This window comes from Calliopsis andreniformis, unplaced genomic scaffold, assembly GCF_051401765.1.
Source record: "Calliopsis andreniformis isolate RMS-2024a unplaced genomic scaffold, iyCalAndr_principal scaffold0025, whole genome shotgun sequence".
Taxonomy (NCBI): domain Eukaryota; kingdom Metazoa; phylum Arthropoda; class Insecta; order Hymenoptera; family Andrenidae; genus Calliopsis; species Calliopsis andreniformis.
This window is the reverse complement of record NW_027480434.1, coordinates 6,018,098-6,029,330: the sequence shown is the minus strand read 5'-3', so window position 1 is coordinate 6,029,330 and position 11,233 is coordinate 6,018,098.

Here is an 11,233-nt window from a genome sequence, read left to right as displayed (position 1 = left end):
CAGTGAAACCTAGGTTGCGCGGAAAGGAGAAATGACCATCACTTTCAAATTGGTTGCAATTAATCCTTTTATACGATGGAAACGCTGTTGTATTTATATCGTATTTTATGCTTCTGGCGTTTACTTCTAAGGACCTAACTATACGATCTGGTGGAGCAACGCCCTAGAGTGAATCCTAGGTTGCTCGGAATGTAGAAATGACCATAACTTTCACACTGGTTGCAATTATTCGTTTTATACGAATGAATCGCTGTGGTATTTGTATTGTACTTTATGCCTCTGGCGTTGACTTCTAAGGCCGTAGCTATTAGATGTGGTGGAGCAACGCCCTAGGGTGAAGCCTAGGTTGCTCGGAAAGTAGAAATGACCATAAGCTTCATACTGGTTGCAGTTATTCGTTTTATACGATGGAAAAACTGTTGTATGTATATCGTATTTTATGCTTCTGGCGTTGACTTCTTAGGCCGTAACTATTCGGTCTGGTGGAGCAACGCCCTGTAGTGAAACCTAGGTTGCCCGGAACGTAGAATTGGCCATCACTTTCAAACTGGTTGCAATTATTCCTGATATATGATGGAAACACTGTTGTATTTTTTTTGCATTTTATGGTTCGGGCGGTGACTTCTAAGACCCTAACTATTCAATCTGTTGGAGCAACGATCTAGGGTGAAGCCTAGGTTCCTCGGAAAGTAGAAATGACCATAAGTTTCATACTGGTTGCAATTATTCGTTTTATACGATGGAAAAACTGTTGTATTTATATTGTATTTTATGCTTCTGGCGTTGACTTCTAAGGCACTATCTATTCGATCTGGTGGAGCAACGCCCTAGAGTGAAGCCTAGGTTGCCCGGAAGGTAGAATTGGCCATCACTTTCAAACTGGTTGCAATTAATCTTTTTATATGATGGAAAAGCTGTTGTATTTATATTGTATTTTATGCTTCTGGCGTTGACTTCTAAGGCACTAACTATTCGATCTGGTGGAGCAACGCCCTAGCGTGAAGCCGAGGTTGCCCGGAAAGGAGAAATGACCATCACTTTCAAACTGGTTGCAATTAATCCTTTTATACGATGGAAAAGCTGTTGTATTTATATCGTATTTTATGCTTCTGGTGTTTACTTCTGAGGACCTAGCTATTCGATCTGGTGGAGCAACGCCCTAGAGTGAAGCCTAGGTTGGTCAGAATGTAGAAATGACCATAACTTTCACACTGGTTGCAATTATTCGTTTTATACGATGGAAACGCTGTTGTATTTATATTGTATTTTATGCCTCTGGCGTTGATTTCTAAGGCCGTAGCTATTAGATGTGGTGGAGCAACGCCCTAGAGTGACGCCTAGGGTGCTCGGAACGTACAAATGACCATTATTTTCACACTGGTTGCAATTATTCGTTTTATACGATGGAAAAGCTGTTGTATTTATATCGTTTTTTATGCTTCTGGCGTTGACTTCTTAGGCCGTAACTATTCGGTCTGGTGGAGCAACGCCCTGGAGTGAAACCTAGGTTGCCCGGAACGTAGAATTGGCCACCACTTTCAAACTGGTTGCAATTATTCCTGTTATATGATGGAAACACTGTTGTATTTTTTTTGCATTTTATGTTTCGGGCGTTGACTTCTAAGGCCCTAACTATTCAATCTGTTGGAGCACCGCCCTAGGGTGAGGCCTAGGTTGCTCGGAAAGTAGAAAGGACCATAAGTTTCATACTGGTTGCAATTATTCGTTTTATACGATGGAAAAGCTGTTGTATTTATATTGTATTTTATGCTTCTGGCGTTGACTTCTAAGGCACTATCTATTCGATCTGGTGGAGCAACGCCCTACAGTGAAACCTAGGTTGCGCGGAAAGGAGAAATGACCATCACTTTCAAATTGGTTGCAATTAATCCTTTTATACGATGGAAACGCTGTTGTATTTATATCGTATTTTATGCTTCTGGCGTTTACTTCTAAGGACCTAACTATACGATCTGGTGGAGCAACGCCCTAGAGTGAATCCTAGGTTGCTCGGAATGTAGAAATGACCATAACTTTCACACTGGTTGCAATTATTCGTTTTATACGAATGAATCGCTGTGGTATTTGTATTGTACTTTATGCCTCTGGCGTTGACTTCTAAGGCCGTAGCTATTAGATGTGGTGGAGCAACGCCCTAGGGTGAAGCCTAGGTTGCTCGGAAAGTAGAAATGACCATAAGCTTCATACTGGTTGCAGTTATTCGTTTTATACGATGGAAAAACTGTTGTATGTATATTGTATTTTATGCTTCTGGCGTTGACTTCTTAGGCCGTAACTATTCGGTCTGGTGGAGCAACGCCCTGTAGTGAAACCTAGGTTGCCCGGAACGTAGAATTGGCCATCACTTTCAAACTGGTTGCAATTATTCCTGATATATGATGGAAACACTGTTGTATTTTTTTTGCATTTTATGGTTCGGGCGGTGACTTCTAAGACCCTAACTATTCAATCTGTTGGAGCAACGATCTAGGGTGAAGCCTAGGTTCCTCGGAAAGTAGAAATGACCATAAGTTTCATACTGGTTGCGATTATTCGTTTTATACGATGGAAAAACTGTTGTATTTATATTGTATTTTATGCTTCTGGCGTTGACTTCTAAGGCACTATCTATTCGATCTGGTGGAGCAACGCCCTAGAGTGAAGCCTAGGTTGCCCGGAAGGTAGAATTGGCCATCACTTTCAAACTGGTTGCAATTAATCTTTTTATATGATGGAAAAGCTGTTGTATTTATATCGTATTTTATGCTTCTGGCGTTGACTTCTAAGGCACTAACTATTCGATCTGGTGGAGCAACGCCCTAGAGTGAAGCCTATGTTGCCCGGAACGTAGAAATGACCATCACTTTCAAACTGGTGTCAATTATTCCTGTTATATGATGGAAAAACTGTTGTATTTTTACTGCATTTTATGCTTCGGGCATTGACTTCTAAGGCCCTAACTATTCAATCTGTTGGAGCAACGCCCTAGGGTGAAGCCTAGGTTGCTCGGGAAGTAGAAATGACCATAAGTTTCATACTGGTTGCAATTATTCGTTTTATACGATGGAAAAACTGTTGTATTTATATTGTATTTTATGCTTCTGGCGTTGACTTCTAAGGCCCTAGCTGTTCGATCTAGTGGCGCAACGCCCTAGAGTGAAGTCGAGGTTGCCCGGAAAGGAGAAATGACCATCACTTTCAAACTGGTTGCAATTAATCCTTTTATACGATGGAAAAGCTGTTGTATTTATATCGTATTTTATGCTTCTGGCGTTTACTTCTATGGACCTAACTATTCGATCTGGTGGAGCAACGCCCTAGAGTGTAGCCTAGGTTGCTCGGAATGTAGAAATGACCATAACTTTCACACTGGTTGCAATTATTCGTTTTATACGATGGAAACGCAGTTGTATGTATATTGTGTTTTATGCCTCTGGCGTTGACTTCTAAGGCCGTAGCTATTAGATGTGGTGGAGCAACGCCCTAGAGTGACGCCTAGGGTGCTCGGAACGTAGAAATGACCATTACCTTCACACTGGTTGCAATTATTCGTTTTATACGATGGAAAAGCTGTTGTATTTATATCGTTTTTTATGCTTCTGGCGTTGACTTCTTAGGCCGTAACTATTCGGTCTGGTGGAGCAACGCCCTGGAGTGAAACCTAGGTTGCCCGGAACATAGAATTGGCCAGCACTTTCAAGCTGGTTGCAATTATTCCTTATATATGATGGAAACACTGTTGTATTTTTTTTGCATTTTATGGTTCGGGCGTTGACTTCGAAGGCCCTAACTATTCAATCTGTTGGAGCACCGCCCTAGGGTGAGGCCTAGGTTGCTCGGAAAGTAGAGATGACCATAAGTTTCATACTGGTTGCAATTATTCGTTTTATACGATGGAAAAACTGTTGTATTTATATTGTATTTTATGCTTCTGGCGTTGACTTCTAAGGCACTATCTATTCGATCTGGTGGAGCAACGCCCTACAGTGAAACCTAGGTTGCCCGGAAAGGAGAAATGACCATCACTTTCAAATTGGTTGCAATTAATCCTTTTATACGATGGAAACGCTGTTGTATTTATATCGTATTTTATGCTTCTGGCGTTTACTTCTAAGGACCTAACTATACGATCTGGTGGAGCAACGCCCTAGAGTGAATCCTAGGTTGCTCGGAATGTAGAAATGACCATAACTTTCACACTGGTTGCAATTATTCGTTTTATACGAATGAATCGCTGTGGTATTTGTATTGTACTTTATGCCTCTGGCGTTGACTTCTAAGGCCGTAGCTATTAGATGTGGTGGAGCAACGCCCTAGGGTGCAGCCTAGGTTGCTCGGAAAGTAGAAATGACCATAAGTTTCATACTGGTTGCAGTTATTCGTTTTATACGATGGAAAAACTGTTGTATGTATATTGTATTTTATGCTTCTGGCGTTGACTTCTTAGGCCGTAACCATTCGGTCTGGTGGAGCAACGCCCTGTAGTGAAACCTAGGTTGCCCGGAACGTAGAATTGGCCATCACTTTCAAACTGGTTGCAATTATTCCTGATATATGATGGAAACACTGTTGTATTTTTTTTGCATTTTATGGTTCGGGCGGTGACTTCTAAGACCCTAACTATTCAATCTGTTGGAGCAACGATCTAGGGTGAAGCCTAGGTTCCTCGGAAAGTAGAAATGACCATAAGTTTCATACTGGTTGCAATTATTCGTTTTATACGATGGAAAAACTGTTGTATTTATATTGTATTTTATGCTTCTGGCGTTGACTTCTAAGGCACTATCTATTCGATCTGGTGGAGCAACGCCCTAGAGTGAAGCCTAGGTTGCCCGGAAGGTAGAATTGGCCATCACTTTCAAACTGGTTGCAATTAATCTTTTTATATGATGGAAAAGCTGTTGTATTTATATCGTATTTTATGCTTCTGGCGTTGACTTCTAAGGCACTAACTATTCGATCTGGTGGAGCAACGCCCTAGAGTGAAGCCTATGTTGCCCGGAACGTAGAAATGACCATCACTTTCAAACTGGTGTCAATTATTCCTGTTATATGATGGAAAAACTGTTGTATTTTTACTGCATTTTATGCTTCGGTCATTGACTTCTAAGGCCCTAACTATTCAATCTGTTGGAGCAACGCCCTAGGGTGAAGCCTAGGTTGCTCGGGAAGTAGAAATGACCATAAGTTTCATACTGGTTGCAATTATTCGTTTTATACGATGGAAAAACTGTTGTATTTATATTGTATTTTATGCTTCTGGCGTTGACTTCTAAGGCCCTAGCTGTTCGATCTAGTGGCGCAACGCCCTAGAGTGAAGTCGAGGTTGCCCGGAAAGGAGAAATGACCATCACTTTCAAACTGGTTGCAATTAATCCTTTTATACGATGGAAAAGCTGTTGTATTTATATCGTATTTTATGCTTCTGGCGTTTACTTCTATGGACCTAACTATTCGATCTGGTGGAGCAACGCCCTAGAGTGTAGCCTAGGTTGCTCGGAATGTAGAAATGACCATAACTTTCACACTGGTTGCAATTATTCGTTTTATACGATGGAAACGCAGTTGTATGTATATTGTGTTTTATGCCTCTGGCGTTGACTTCTAAGGCCGTAGCTATTAGATGTGGTGGAGCAACGCCCTAGAGTGACGCCTAGGGTGCTCGGAACGTAGAAATGACCATTACCTTCACACTGGTTGCAATTATTCGTTTTATACGATGGAAAAGCTGTTGTATTTATATCGTTTTTTATGCTTCTGGCGTTGACTTCTTAGGCCGTAACTATTCGGTCTGGTGGAGCAACGCCCTGGAGTGAAACCTAGGTTGCCCGGAACATAGAATTGGCCAGCACTTTCAAGCTGGTTGCAATTATTCCTTATATATGATGGAAACACTGTTGTATTTTTTTTGCATTTTATGGTTCGGGCGTTGACTTCGAAGGCCCTAACTATTCAATCTGTTGGAGCACCGCCCTAGGGTGAGGCCTAGGTTGCTCGGAAAGTAGAGATGACCATAAGTTTCATACTGGTTGCAATTATTCGTTTTATACGATGGAAAAACTGTTGTATTTATATTGTATTTTATGCTTCTGGCGTTGACTTCTAAGGCACTATCTATTCGATCTGGTGGAGCAACGCCCTACAGTGAAACCTAGGTTGCCCGGAAAGGAGAAATGACCATCACTTTCAAATTGGTTGCAATTAATCCTTTTATACGGTGGAAACGCTGTTGTATTTATATCGTATTTTATGCTTCTGGCGTTTACTTCTAAGGACCTAACTATACGATCTGGTGGAGCAACGCCCTAGAGTGAATCCTAGGTTGCTCGGAATGTAGAAATGACCATAACTTTCACACTGGTTGCAATTATTCGTTTTATACGAATGAATCGCTGTGGTATTTGTATTGTACTTTATGCCTCTGGCGTTGACTTCTAAGGCCGTAGCTATTAGATGTGGTGGAGCAACGCCCTAGGGTGAAGCCTAGGTTGCTCGGAAAGTAGAAATGACCATAAGTTTCATACTGGTTGCAGTTATTCGTTTTATACGATGGAAAAACTGTTGTATGTATATTGTATTTTATGCTTCTGGCGTTGACTTCTTAGGCCGTAACCATTCGGTCTGGTGGAGCAACGCCCTGTAGTGAAACCTAGGTTGCCCGGAACGTAGAATTGGCCATCACTTTCAAACTGGTTGCAATTATTCCTGATATATGATGGAAACACTGTTGTATTTTTTTTGCATTTTATGGTTCGGGCGGTGACTTCTAAGACCCTAACTATTCAATCTGTTGGAGCAACGATCTAGGGTGAAGCCTAGGTTCCTCGGAAAGTAGAAATGACCATAAGTTTCATACTGGTTGCAATTATTCGTTTTATACGATGGAAAAACTGTTGTATTTATATTGTATTTTATGCTTCTGGCGTTGACTTCTAAGGCACTATCTATTCGATCTGGTGGAGCAACGCCCTAGAGTGAAGCCTAGGTTGCCCGGAAGGTAGAATTGGCCATCACTTTCATACTGGTTGCAATTAATCTTTTTATATGATGGAAAAGCTGTTGTATTTATATCGTATTTTATGCTTCTGGCGTTGACTTCTAAGGCACTAACTATTCGATCTGGTGGAGCAACGCCCTAGAGTGAAGCCTATGTTGCCCGGAACGTAGAAATGACCATCACTTTCAAACTGGTGTCAATTATTCCTGTTATATGATGGAAAAACTGTTGTATTTTTACTGCATTTTATGCTTCGGTCATTGACTTCTAAGGCCCTAACTATTCAATCTGTTGGAGCAACGCCCTAGGGTGAAGCCTAGGTTGCTCGGGAAGTAGAAATGACCATAAGTTTCATACTGGTTGCAATTATTCGTTTTATACGATGGAAAAACTGTTGTATTTATATTGTATTTTATGCTTCTGGCGTTGACTTCTAAGGCCCTAGCTGTTCGATCTAGTGGCGCAACGCCCTAGAGTGAAGTCGAGGTTGCCCGGAAAGGAGAAATGACCATCACTTTCAAACTGGTTGCAATTAATCCTTTTATACGATGGAAAAGCTGTTGTATTTATATCGTATTTTATGCTTCTGGCGTTTACTTCTATGGACCTAACTATTCGATCTGGTGGAGCAACGCCCTAGAGTGTAGCCTAGGTTGCTCGGAATGTAGAAATGACCATAACTTTCACACTGGTTGCAATTATTCGTTTTATACGATGGAAACGCAGTTGTATGTATATTGTGTTTTATGCCTCTGGCGTTGACTTCTAAGGCCGTAGCTATTAGATGTGGTGGAGCAACGCCCTAGAGTGACGCCTAGGGTGCTCGGAACGTAGAAATGACCATTACCTTCACACTGGTTGCAATTATTCGTTTTATACGATGGAAAAGCTGTTGTATTTATATCGTTTTTTATGCTTCTGGCGTTGACTTCTTAGGCCGTAACTATTCGGTCTGGTGGAGCAACGCCCTGGAGTGAAACCTAGGTTGCCCGGAACATAGAATTGGCCAGCACTTTCAAGCTGGTTGCAATTATTCCTTATATATGATGGAAACACTGTTGTATTTTTTTTGCATTTTATGGTTCGGGCGTTGACTTCGAAGGCCCTAACTATTCAATCTGTTGGAGCACCGCCCTAGGGTGAGGCCTAGGTTGCTCGGAAAGTAGAGATGACCATAAGTTTCATACTGGTTGCAATTATTCGTTTTATACGATGGAAAAACTGTTGTATTTATATTGTATTTTATGCTTCTGGCGTTGACTTCTAAGGCACTATCTATTCGATCTGGTGGAGCAACGCCCTACAGTGAAACCTAGGTTGCCCGGAAAGGAGAAATGACCATCACTTTCAAATTGGTTGCAATTAATCCTTTTATACGGTGGAAACGCTGTTGTATTTATATCGTATTTTATGCTTCTGGCGTTTACTTCTAAGGACCTAACTATACGATCTGGTGGAGCAACGCCCTAGAGTGAATCCTAGGTTGCTCGGAATGTAGAAATGACCATAACTTTCACACTGGTTGCAATTATTCGTTTTATACGAATGAATCGCTGTGGTATTTGTATTGTACTTTATGCCACTGGCGTTGACTTCTAGGGCCGTAGCTATTAGATGTGGTGGAGCAACGCCCTAGGGTGAAGCCTAGGTTGCTCGGAAAGTAGAAATGACCATAAGTTTCATACTGGTTGCAGTTATTCGTTTTATACGATGGATAAACTGTTGTATGTATATTGTATTTTATGCTTCTGGCGTTGACTTCTTAGGCCGTAACCATTCGGTCTGGTGGAGCAACGCCCTGTAGTGAAACCTAGGTTGCCCGGAACGTAGAATTGGCCATCACTTTCAAACTGGTTGCAATTATTCCTGATATATGATGGAAACACTGTTGTATTTTTTTTGCATTTTATGGTTCGGGCGGTGACTTCTAAGACCCTAACTATTCAATCTGTTGGAGCAACGATCTAGGGTGAAGCCTAGGTTCCTCGGAAAGTAGAAATGACCATAAGTTTCATACTGGTTGCAATTATTCGTTTTATACGATGGAAAAACTGTTGTATTTATATTGTATTTTATGCTTCTGGCGTTGACTTCTAAGGCACTATCTATTCGATCTGGTGGAGCAACGCCCTAGAGTGAAGCCTAGGTTGCCCGGAAGGTAGAATTGGCCATCACTTTCAAACTGGTTGCAATTAATCTTTTTATATGATGGAAGAGCTGTTGTATTTATATCGTATTTTATGCTTCTGGCGTTGACTTCTAAGGCACTAACTATTCGATCTGGTGGAGCAACGCCCTAGAGTGAAGCCTATGTTGCCCGGAACGTAGAAATGACCATCACTTTCAAACTGGTGTCAATTATTCCTGTTATATGATGGAAAAACTGTTGTATTTTTACTGCATTTTATGCTTCGGGCATTGACTTCTAAGGCCCTAACTATTCAATCTGTTGGAGCAACGCCCTAGGGTGAAGCCTAGGGTGCTCGGGAAGTAGAAATGACCATAAGTTTCATACTGGTTGCAATTATTCGTTTTATACGATGGAAAAACTGTTGTATTTATATTGTATTTTATGCTTCTGGCGTTGACTTCTAAGGCCCTAGCTGTTCGATCTAGTGGCGCAACGCCCTAGAGTGAAGTCGAGGTTGCCCGAAAGGAGAAATGACCATCACTTTCAAACTGGTTGCAATTAATCCTTTTATACGATTGAAAAGCTGTTGTATTTATATCGTATTTTATGCTTCTGGCGTTTACTTCTATGGACCTACCTATTCGATCTGGTGGAGCAACGCCCTAGAGTGTAGCCTAGGTTGCTCGGAATGTAGAAATGACCATAACTTTCACACTGGTTGCAATTATTCGTTTTATACGATGGAAACGCAGTTGTATGTATATTGTGTTTTATGCCTCTGGCGTTGACTTCTAAGGCCGTAGCTATTAGATGTGGTGGAGCAACGCCCTAGAGTGACGCCTAGGGTGCTCGGAACGTAGAAATGACCATTACCTTCACACTGGTTGCAATTATTCGTTTTATACGATGGAAAAGCTGTTGTATTTATATCGTTTTTTATGCTTCTGGCGTTGACTTCTTAGGCCGTAACTATTCGGTCTGGTGGAGCAACGCCCTGGAGTGAAACCTAGGTTGCCCGGAACGTAGAATTGGCCATAACTTTCAAACTGGTTGCAATTATTCCTGTTATATGGTGGATACACTGTTGTATTTTTATTGCATTTTATGGTTCGGGCGTTGACTTCTAAGGCCCTAACTATTCAATCTGTTGGAGCAACGCCCTAGGGTGAAGCCTAGGTTGCTCGGAAAGTAGAAATGACCATAAGTTTCATACTGGCTGCAATTATTCGTTTTATACGATGGAAAAACTGTTGTATTTATATTGTATTTTATGCTTCTGGCGTTGACTTCTAAGGCACTAACTATTCGAGCTGTTGGAGCAACGCCCTAGGGTGAAGCCTAGCTTGCTCGGAAAGTAGAAATGACCATAACTTTCACACTGGTTGCAATTATTCGTTTTATACGATGGAAACGCAGTTGTATGTATATTGTGTTTTATGCCTCTGGCGTTGACTTCTAAGGCCGTAGCTATTAGATGTGGTGGAGCAACGCCCTAGAGTGACGCCTAGGGTGCTCGGAACGTAGAAATGACCATTACCTTCACACTGGTTGCAATTATTCGTTTTATACGATGGAAAAGCTGTTGTATTTATATCGTTTTTTATGCTTCTGGCGTTGACTTCTTAGGCCGTAACTATTCGGTCTGGTGGAGCAACGCCCTGGAGTGAAACCTAGGTTGCCCGGAACATAGAATTGGCCATCACTTTCAAGCTGGTTGCAATTATTCCTTATATATGATGGAAACACTGTTGTATTTTTTTTGCATTTTATGGTTCGGGCGTTGACTTCGAAGGCCCTAACTATTCAATCTGTTGGAGCACCGCCCTAGGGTGAGGCCTAGGTTGCTCGGAAAGTAGAGATGACCATAACTTTCACACTGGTTGCAATTATTCGTTTTATACGAATGAATCGCTGTTGTATTTGTATTGTACTTTATGACTCTGGCGTTGACTTCTAAGGCCGTAGCTATTAGATGTGGTGGAGCAACGCCCTAGGGTGAAGCCTAGGTTGCTCGGAAAGTAGAAATGACCATAAGTTTCATACTGGTTGCAGTTATTCGTTTTATACGATGGAAAAACTGTTGTATTTATATTGTATTTTATGCT